Source organism: Astatotilapia calliptera, chromosome 19 (genome assembly GCF_900246225.1).
Source record: "Astatotilapia calliptera chromosome 19, fAstCal1.2, whole genome shotgun sequence".
NCBI classification, from domain to species: Eukaryota; Metazoa; Chordata; class Actinopteri; order Cichliformes; family Cichlidae; genus Astatotilapia; species Astatotilapia calliptera.
The window spans coordinates 27,438,946-27,448,953 of record NC_039320.1 but is presented as its reverse complement, the minus strand read 5'-3'; the positions used below and the strand labels follow the sequence as shown (position 1 = coordinate 27,448,953).

At 39.4% G+C, this 10,008-nt stretch overlaps 1 long non-coding RNA gene across 1 annotated transcript; it reads right to left on the bottom strand.

The window, feature by feature from the left end:
• Positions 1-5,900: 5,900 nt before the first annotated feature.
• LOC113012775 (uncharacterized) lies at positions 5,901-7,772 on the bottom strand. Its single transcript, XR_003270744.1, has 5 exons — positions 7,758-7,772; positions 7,511-7,622; positions 7,377-7,422; positions 6,955-6,965; positions 5,901-6,145 (listed from the first exon to the last, which is right to left on the bottom strand). It is a non-coding gene; the product is annotated as an uncharacterized LOC113012775 (long non-coding RNA).
• Between the last annotated feature and the right edge of the window lie 2,236 nt (positions 7,773-10,008).

Here is a 10,008-nt window from a genome sequence, read left to right as displayed (position 1 = left end):
TCTCTGGCAGGTAGCTCCATGCCCTCCTGGGTTTTAAATGCACCTTAGAACACACATGCATCAACACTACAATGAGCGGGTGGAGGGAGGTTTGGAGTCTTCTCTCACCCCCATTTTCTGCGGCTGGTCTGGAAAATGGGGCCTCCCTGCTGCTGCCGAGTCGGGGCGGTCTGCCTCTCCCCAACCCAGGGAAAAGGGTAACACCACCTGGGTCTGGGTGCAGTCCCCCCCCCCCCAGCAGTCCCCCAGCAGGGGGACTGGGTGTTCAAAGTTAAATTGGGCACATAGAACCAGGCTGAATAATAACATCCTGCATTCATCAAGAATCTTATATGGAATTGCATCGTACTATATTACTGTCATCAGGTGGGGAAAATGTTGAGGGGCTGCTGCTGCTCAGATTGTAGGGTAGTCACATTTATACCTTCTCCAGAATACTGTATGTACTGTGGCCACAAGTTTGTATCTATCGTGGTGGGGATCCAGAATCCTTCACTTATTATTTATTCCTAGTGCTATAATAATAAAGTAATAAGAACAAAACAATAAAGTAATAAATAATAAATACAAAGTTAATAAAAGGACAGAGAATGTTTTGTTGCGTTGTTGTACAGTGCACACACAGCACGCTCATTTGTTTTAGTTCGTCGCTCTTTGCAAACATGTTCCTGGCTCGTAACCAGCCTGCTCTGCCGTCAAGGGTGAGCATTGGTTAATGGTCATCCTGTGACTGATGCAAGCCAAATCATTTCATTTAGCCAAGTGTTATGTGCCAAGAGATGTGGCTTTGCTTTTGGTGTTCTTTTTATCTTTCAGGTGTCAAGCCTCCACCTGTTGGCCAGTTCAAAGTTGATTGGCATGTGTTTATTGGCTGGTCTGGGCACAGTTGGCCAATCACTCTCCGAGGATTACTACAAATGAGCAGCTCCCTGGCCAGCTGGTGGCTGCTGGCTTCTGCTTTATGACAAACATTTGCGAACAGGCTTCTTTGTATTGTGTGTGGTGGGAGGCTGGACAGGTAAGCTGGGGTACCCTATACACTGGTTGCAGGTTTTAATCTGTTAGTCACACTAGGTTATGCGGTTGATGCCACTCTTGTATGTTTTCACTGACCTTTTGTCGAGTAGCTAGGTAGGCCTTTTGTTTTGCATTTTTTGTTTGAGTTAGGCCCTGGAAGCTATCGACCTCTTTTTGTTTTATTAATTTCTTTGATTTGGATCAACCGCCCAGTCCTCCTCCCCCACCTCTTTTCTGTTGTTAAGTTTGACTATCAAGGCAAGCAACCAATAAATCCGGCCTGATTCTTAACTGTTCTGTGGTCTTCCTCCTTCATTGATTGTGGTTGTCCAGTGTTGCTGTCTCCTTCCTACCTTTGCCTCCACCATGGTGGGGGGGGGGCGTAACACAAATGAAAGGATACGAAATTTGAAGAGACCAGCACTGAGTGTTTTTATGTTAAGTTTTTTTTATTTTATTTTGTAAAAGATAGGAGGTAAATCCAGGTGAGTCAGATTCCTTTTGTTTGGCTTTCAATGAGACAAAGTTATTGTGTTGCCATTCTCTTATAACTCCCAGTTAACATAAATGGTCACCAAAAAAATAACAATAGGTACAAAGACATCATACCTTTTTTTTAGAAGCAGCTGACAGCCACCTTCTTGAAATGCTTTGAGATGCACTGTAAACATTAACATGTTGCTAGTCTGTAAAGAATTCTTAAGATATGAGCAATAAATGATCGAAACTGTGAATGTGTTTGAATGGCCTTTGGACTCGGAGGAGGAAACTGGTCCTCTTCTTTCCTGCACAACATCTTCCAACCACTTCTTTTGCGTTTTTGTGGTCATTGTCATGGTCCTGGGTCGGTGACCCAGCGCTTTTAGTTTGTTATCATTTTCTAGATGATTGTTTAGGTTCTGTGTTATATTCGGTCTGCCTCTGAGTCTGCGTCTGTATCTGTCTGTCTATGGTGTCTCCCCATCTGTTTGTGAATCTGTCTGTTTAGTTCAATGTCTTGTCTGGTTCCATATGTCTGAGTTTCCTGTTTTATTGTGAAGGTCCGTGTCGTATGTGAGTGATCAGGTTAAGTTTCCCCTGTCCCGTCAGCCCAGATTCCTCCCAGCTGTGTTGCCCTCCTGTCTCTCATCCCCTGATTACTGGTGTGTGTATTTAAGCCCTGTGTGTTCTCCTGCCTGTTGCCAGTTCGTCTGTATTACTCAGTGTCAGTCTGTGTATCCACCGTGTCTTCTCCCTGCTGTTCATCGTCATCCTCCTCTGCTTGTTTTCATTCAGGTTTGTGCTCTGTAGTTTAGTTGTTTCCCAGTTTAGTTTAGTTCGAGCCCCGTTTGCTGTTTGTCCACATTCTTTTTGTGTTCAATAAATCACCTTCACTTCTCTACGACTGCCTGCGATTGGATCCTCATTTATTCCACACGGCTCGCCTCGGCAGCCGTGACAGTCATTTTCTTTTCTGACATTGGACGGCATTCAAGGAGGGAAACCAGGCTTTTTGTGACTGTAGCTTCCCTTTTTACTTTTTGCCATCCCTTGTTTGATGTTAATGCTGTTTTTATGTTATGGTTTTTTTTTTTTGTTTTTTTTTTTTATAGTTTGTAAATAAATAATCCAAATTCTTGAGTCTTACTGTATTTTAGAATGCTTTTCTGAGGGTTGTAGTCACATACAAATGAATTTTACTTAGATATTACTAGAATATATTACTATAATAAATTTACAGTTACTGTCAAATTTTCACACAGTCATGGTCATTTTAAGGTTGTAATGATTGACTGCAACAATGAAATGACTGTAAATAGTAAATAGTCATTGTGTGACTGTAATATTTAGTCAAATCTTTTAATAAGTTAAATCTTGCTTCTGAAGGTTCGACAATGCCTTTTAACTAGTGATGGGACGTTCTGTATCGAGGCTTCGGAGCGTGTGTCGAGTAATGGAGGGGGCGTTTCCGCGAAGCGCGTATCGAGGCTTGCTTCATTTATGGGAGGAGCTGAAAATGATGACGTCCGAAGCCTCGCTGCCCGGCTGTACCACGTGACTGGTTCATGAAGTGGTTCGAACTTTGCCGCGAGCTATGACAGCGATATAAACCCCTCAGACTTCATTCAAAAATGTGGGTGTTTGATGGAGAGTTGCGGTTAGTGTGAGTTTGGAGACCGTTTGGAGGTTTATGAGAGTGAGGAAAGTCAGGAGAGAATGGAGCCAGCTAAGAAGAGGAGGATGTCCTCCCCTGTGTGGGAACATTTTGATTTTATTCCTCCCAACAAGGTATGTAAATTTCTACAGAAGATGTATTTTCATGATACTGATGGTGCAATACAATTTATGTTAAGCTGTCTTTACTTTTGTACAAGGTGAAGTGTTTGCTATGTGCCAGGGAGCTGGGATATAACAACAACACCTCATCCATGCTTAGGCACTACAGAGCTTTGCATGAGAATAAGGGGAACACCGATTGTGGAGCAAGACCAGGTGAGCCATCAAATGCAATGATAATATAGGATGCAGTAATGTTACTAAATGATATAACAATATTATACAACTGTAATAAGTTACGTGTGTGATATTTATATTTGTGCTTTGTCTTTATTGTCTTTCCTCAGGAGAACAATCTCAAATAGATGAAGACCTGGTCAGCATGGTGATTGAGGACTCACAGCCATTTAGCATTGTGGAGGACAAAGGATTCAAAAGATTTGTTAAATCATTAAATCCTAGCTATGTTCTCCCCACTAAAAAGGTCGTAAAAGCAGTGAAAATTTAGTTTTTACAGAATAAAATGTGAACAGGCAGGACTGAGGCTCAAAGCCTCAGTGTGTAGCTGTCCATACCTCAACGTTACAAAAGCACAACCACTGTCCACACCCCAACCACACCTCACCTCACAGTAAATGATCATTTCCATTTCAAGCATTTCCAAATAATCATTTCCCATACTGCCACTATAAATATACACAGTATACTGCCATCACTACAATATACATGTTTTACACACTCCTTTTGTTGTTGACATTTACAGGCTGTGTGCAAAATGCCACACTCTTCAAGTTCATGCCAGCTATTATTTTTACGTCCAGTAGGTGTCCTGCTAGAGCAAATGAAGCTTCATGAAGCTTCGCGTTGGGGTGAACCAATTGGATGAAAAGCTTCAGTGCTTCATGGGGCTTCATCTGCCCATCACTACTTTTAACTTGGTCAAGGCTTTTTAACATCTTGTTAGTGATTATCAAAAGCACTTAATTAAGAATAAGATAGTCAAAGGAGCTCAGTGACGATTTGAGAAGAACTGCTGCTTTACACAAATTGGGACTCTTGGAGCCATTTCTAAACAACTACATATTCCAAAATAATCAGTTCAAACATGCTGGAACTGGTGTGTGTGTGTGTGGGGGGAGAAGAGTGAGCTCACAGAGAGAAAGCAACAGTTCCTGTCTGGTATTTACGATAATTATACACAACTTGGTGCACACCTTTTATCTGTATGCATCCATACAAAACTAGATCTGATGTCTTGCATCGTGCAAGCTGGCTGGCTGGTGTGTTACGAGACAAAAGAATGTCGCCTGATATGTTTCATGATAGGTGAGAAAGAGTTTTGCAGGTTGCAGCCAAAACTTTTACAGATTTAAATGAGTTATTTATTTTCTGGGACATAGCTGCATCTGATACTTTGTTAAAAAAATCAATCTCATAGCTTTTCAATGCCATACAGAAACACATCAGAGCTGCGTACTTAAACGGAGTGAAGTTCGACTCATGCTACGTCTTGGTATGTCTGCTCGATGTGAACAGGCACAAACTTGAATCACTTACATCAGCTCTAAAGGTGCAGTCTTTAAAGTATTGTTTAAAACAATAAATGAATGTCTGTAAAAAAATTGTGTAAATGTCTGTAAATCGATTGTGGCTCAAGAGTTGGGAGTTTGCCTTGTAATCGGAAGGTTGCCGGTTCGAGCCCCGGCTCGGACAGTCTCGGTCGTTGTGTCCTTGGGCGAGACACTTCACCCGTTGCCTACTGGTGGTGGTCAGAGGGCCCGGTGGCGCCAGTGTCCGGCAGCCTCGCCTCTGTCAGTGCCCCAGGGTGGCTGTGGCTACAATGTAGCTGCCATCACCAGTGTGTGAATGTGCGTGTGAATGGGTGGATGACTGGATATGTAAAGCGCTTTGGGGTCCTTAGGGACCAGTAAAGCGCTATATAAATACAGGCCATTTACCAAATAAAAATGGAATATATGATAATAATAACAACAATAATTCAAAGAGTCTAGTTTTCGAAAATAGATATTTTTTCCTGTTTCCTTTGTTTTTCTAATCTTTCAAAAGAAAATAAATGTATTGCATTGAGATTTTCTGAATTTGGAAGCCAGTGTAATGGTGCCTAATGCTGTTTGGAGAGCCCCATTGTGAATGTTTGCCTAGACCCCAAACAGATGATCAAATCCTCACTGAACTGGGGTGTATATATCAAAATCTTGTAATCTTGTGTGTGTAAGATGTAAACATGTTGCCCAATAAGAATCGCCATAAGGAAGCTGGAAGAAGGAGGCCTCCATGAAGCAGCAAGAGGTAAAAAGAAGTCGTCCCATATAGAGAAACTTCCAAAACTGGTCTTAAGATTGTTTTTATATTTAATACTGCCATAACAATTTATGTTTGTCTTAAAGCATGTTGGCATTGATGCCCATTTATATTGATTATCCCATTTTTTAATATCTGCGGAAGCTATGCAGAACTCCTTCACTTAAGGCACTTTGTATTTCTTAGTCATGTCATTTTAGTCATCAGCAAATGGTTAATGGTTATTGTAAAAGCTTTTATGTTTTGAATAAATGTTCTGCTGTGGGCTCTGCTAGAAACTCATGTTTAAATGAACAAATTACACATTGTTTTTTATTTTAGTTTATTAAAGACATTTTTATCTCTTAAAAATGACCACAGAATAATGATTCATTATTTATTAGTGAGGTGGTGCTTTTCCTTTCCCTTGTTCTTGGCCTTTTCCATGTCCGTGTTCTTGGCCTTTTCCTTTCCCTTGTTCTTGGCCTTTTCCATGTCCGTGTTCTTGGCCTTTTCCTTTCCCTTGTTCTTGGCCTTTTCCATGTCCATGTCCATGTTCTTGGCCTTTTCCCTGTTAACAACCATGAGAAAAAAAATGAAAATGCTTCTTGAAACTCACTTTGCAGCAACCTCAAAATTGTTTGCCGTGGTTGGATACCAAGCTTGTTTTTTATGGGAATCGGTGATCTCTTGTGAATTGGCACGCCCCACAAATCTCACCCTCACAAATTATGGTATGTGCCAAATGTGAGGTCACAACTGCTTCCGTGATTTGTTTTGGCATTTTGTGCCTTTGAGATTTTATGCACAGCATGGCCAGCACAGATGTGTTGAAGACGGAGTGCCCATTTCTGCTAGTTTTTACTGCTATTTAAATTGTATCTAAGTAAGGGGGTTCAGGGCTACAGAGAGAAATGTGACAACAACTTGCAAAGATACTCAGACAAAAGCAGTTTTGTCTGAGCAGTGACACTCAAACTCCTCTGCAGCATTTAATGCGTGAAATGGAAACCTAGCCCTGGCAACAAAACTAAACTTAACAGATTTATTTTGTGTGACTTGTGAAATATTTTATATAGAAACCAAAAAGATTCAAATGAGAAGAATCGACTTACTTTGTAAGAGAAAATTTGAATTTACCATTTCAGAGGGAATAAAGTAATTAAAAAAAGGCATCCCAACCATAGGAAGAGAAAATGTCAAAATAGCATCAACCAGTAAAGCAAAACAGCAGAAAGTACACAAGTGAAAGTTTTCTTTCACAATCTGATCCTTTTCCCAGAGCTTGCTTTTTAGAGAGGAAGATTGCTTCGTTAGAACAAGTTTGTTATGCTGTTTGTCACAGGTGTGAAACAATGGAAGCCAAATTAATTCACTCACCTGGGCTTTGGCTGTATTTGGAAAAACAAAAAAAATCAAAATTGGTAACTTAAAAAATAGTAGACATAATAACAGAAATACTAGACATAATATAAGAAGCAGAAGACTTAATATAAAGCAAATGCGTTAAATAATTTTGCAGAACGACAGTATAGACAATGCTGCCTCTCAGAGAGCTGACGTTATGTTAAATAAAGAGCACACTGTTCTTAAATCAAACACTGAAATGATTTTGAACAAGAATTCAACATATAGCTGCATTTGCACATCTGTCTAATTGCAGAGTAGAAAAGTGCAAATAAAACAAATGAGCTGTGCACAAGTGCAGTGAACATACATGCAGCAGTAGCACATAGTTTTTCAGCCTAATTACTACATGTCAGTGATCTCGATATAAACAGATATCTGAATCAGAGACTTACGGTCACTCATTTTGTCTTGTTTACAAGTGCAGTGAAACGTTCTCACCTGGAAAAGACAAAAGTAGAAGAAAATTAAGTGTTAAACTTTTACTGCAATCAATCATCACAAGCAATCAACAATGCCAGTTACATACCCGATGCAGTAAGCAGAGTAATTTGTGTCTGACGTCTGTTTTCACAGCTGTATTTATAGGGCAGAGTTTGAGATGAAGAATGAGGATGTTTTAGTGTGGGGCAGGGTGTAACCTGAAAATTACAGGTCAGCTTTTGTTCTGCTCCAAAACACCAAACCTGTCGGATACAACCACCGTCTCTGCACCAAATGTGCTGCAGAGAAAACAACTCCAAATCCAGTTCAAACTTTTTTATTAGAATACTTACATGGTAGTTTTCTTAATATTATGGTGTTGTTTTTATCTGCAAATGGTCAGTATAGATAGCATTTATTTCTATTTCTGCTTTGTAAAAGGCACAACTTTTAAGTAAAATGTCATTTTCTTAGACTTAGAGCAAGACCTTAGTCCTAAAGACTAACTAAAGGGCCTCACAAAGACAGCAAAACAAAAATTGTGGTGTGTGTGCAGTTGTTTGAAAAAGCCTCGGGCCAGCCTTCATTTCTTATAATTTGCTTTCAAGAAGCCAGACGTTCTTGGAAGCGGTCTTGAGCAATAGTGATCCAGGGTTTCTGACTCTGTCTTTTTCTTTTTCTTCTTTTTTTAATTTTGAAGATTAGCTTATTTTTCCTGTAATTTTCAGACTCATTTTAAGAAGAATATTTTGTAGTTTGTTAGGCCACTTAACACTATGAATCATTCAAGCATAGCAAAGGTAGTTAAGGGATTATCTGGTCTTATGTCTACACAAAACAGCCACACCAAAACCTTTACAGGCAACCTACAAAACTCCCCAACAAAAAACAAAACAAAAATCCCGTTCATGTATTTATTTTATATATTACATCTCACTGTTTGCATATTTAAGTTTACCATTCCCATCCTATACACGTCCTTATCAAGAAACGTGTTCCTTCTCTTGTGTCTTTATGTTTCAGTTTTTCTTCTTTCTTTTATTTATATTATTTACTGTGTATGCTGTTAGGACTCTTAATTACTGCAACAATAAGGTGATTTTTCAAAGAGTTATCAAATTTATCATATAATATCATAATGTTTGCAGTTTGACCCTAAAATTGAGAAAACTGGAAAATGGGTGGACAAAACAATAAATGTCAGGCCTGATACTATCCACACCACAACAGTATTTGAAAGTCATGTCTTTAAAATGTTGTAAAGAAATAAGCAATTAAGAGATGCATCTGGTCCTTCAATCAATCCTTCTAACATTCACTGAAGTCTCATAAAGCCTCATGAAATGGTCTCAGTGTAAAGTTGGCTGTTACACAGCTAATTTTAAGGAAGGGAAACAGGGAGAAAAGGCTGGGGTGTGTCCCAAATTACTCAAGAACGTGCCTGAAAATCAGTGGCAACAGGTCTTACTGAGTGATGAATCCAAATTTGAAATATGTTGTTCAAATCATAATCAATATATAAGAGAGGAGGAGGACAGGAGGGAGGTACATGTGGTCTTGGTGGATTTTCTTTCTTTTTTTTTTTTACTTATATACAGTATTTGTATGTATCATTGCATGCTTAAATAAGTCACCCAACATGTTTACCATTTTCCTAGGGAAATATAATTTATAGCCTGTCAAGATTTTTGCACAGCACTATTAGTGTGCCACTCCCAGTACACACAAGATGTGTCTGGCTCCAGTTGTGGCCTGAAAAAACATCCAGAACTGAAGCTAGAAAACTGGTTTTGTGTCTCTCTGTCTCACTCCTCCTTCAAGCCACTGCAGCTAATTAAATGGGACGTTTTAAACCTGTATTTTGTTATTTGTTTTGGTTTTGATAGATGTGACCAATCTATTTTCCGTTGGGTTCGAATGATGTCACCAAATCCTACAGTTTAACTGACTTCTTTTCTTTTTGTGCGGCCAACTGACTTTTCTTTGGTTATTCGGTGTTGATGTTGGTTTGTGGGTTGTTCATTTTTTGTTTATCAACAGTGAAAAAAAGAAGAAGAAGTAGGTTTGACTGATTTTAGTTATTTTAGACAGCTTTTGTGGAAAGCCCTTCTGATTATATTCATTAATGAATATTCAGTACAGTACTGTATGCCCAACACTTCTTTAGATGCTCCTTTTCACTTTCCAAAGTGCATTGGTTCTTTCTCATAATCTGGAATTAATAATGTCTAAACCATCTGAGTACAGTGAGACAGGGTAGTGATTGAAAAGTTCTCGTCTAGTCTTGGGAGTGCAAAAAGAATTGCCTAAACACGTTGCTTTGTCCATTCTTGTTCATAATTCCACCCTCAATCTCTGGTTTGTTACATCCCTGGTGTGAAACATCACATCAGGTGATTCAAATAGACAAATATCTCGTGACTTAGGTGATGCCAGAAGAGTTTTGAACAACACACCCAAAGTTCTTAGAAATCTAAGCGATCTGTTCTCGAATGTTCTAGCCTGTGGGCATGTCTGTTCCATCGCAACATGCAGGAACTTGAGTGTTTGATGCAAACATCTTACTGCCCTGAAAATGTTACAATACTTGGTTCAGGTGAAAAA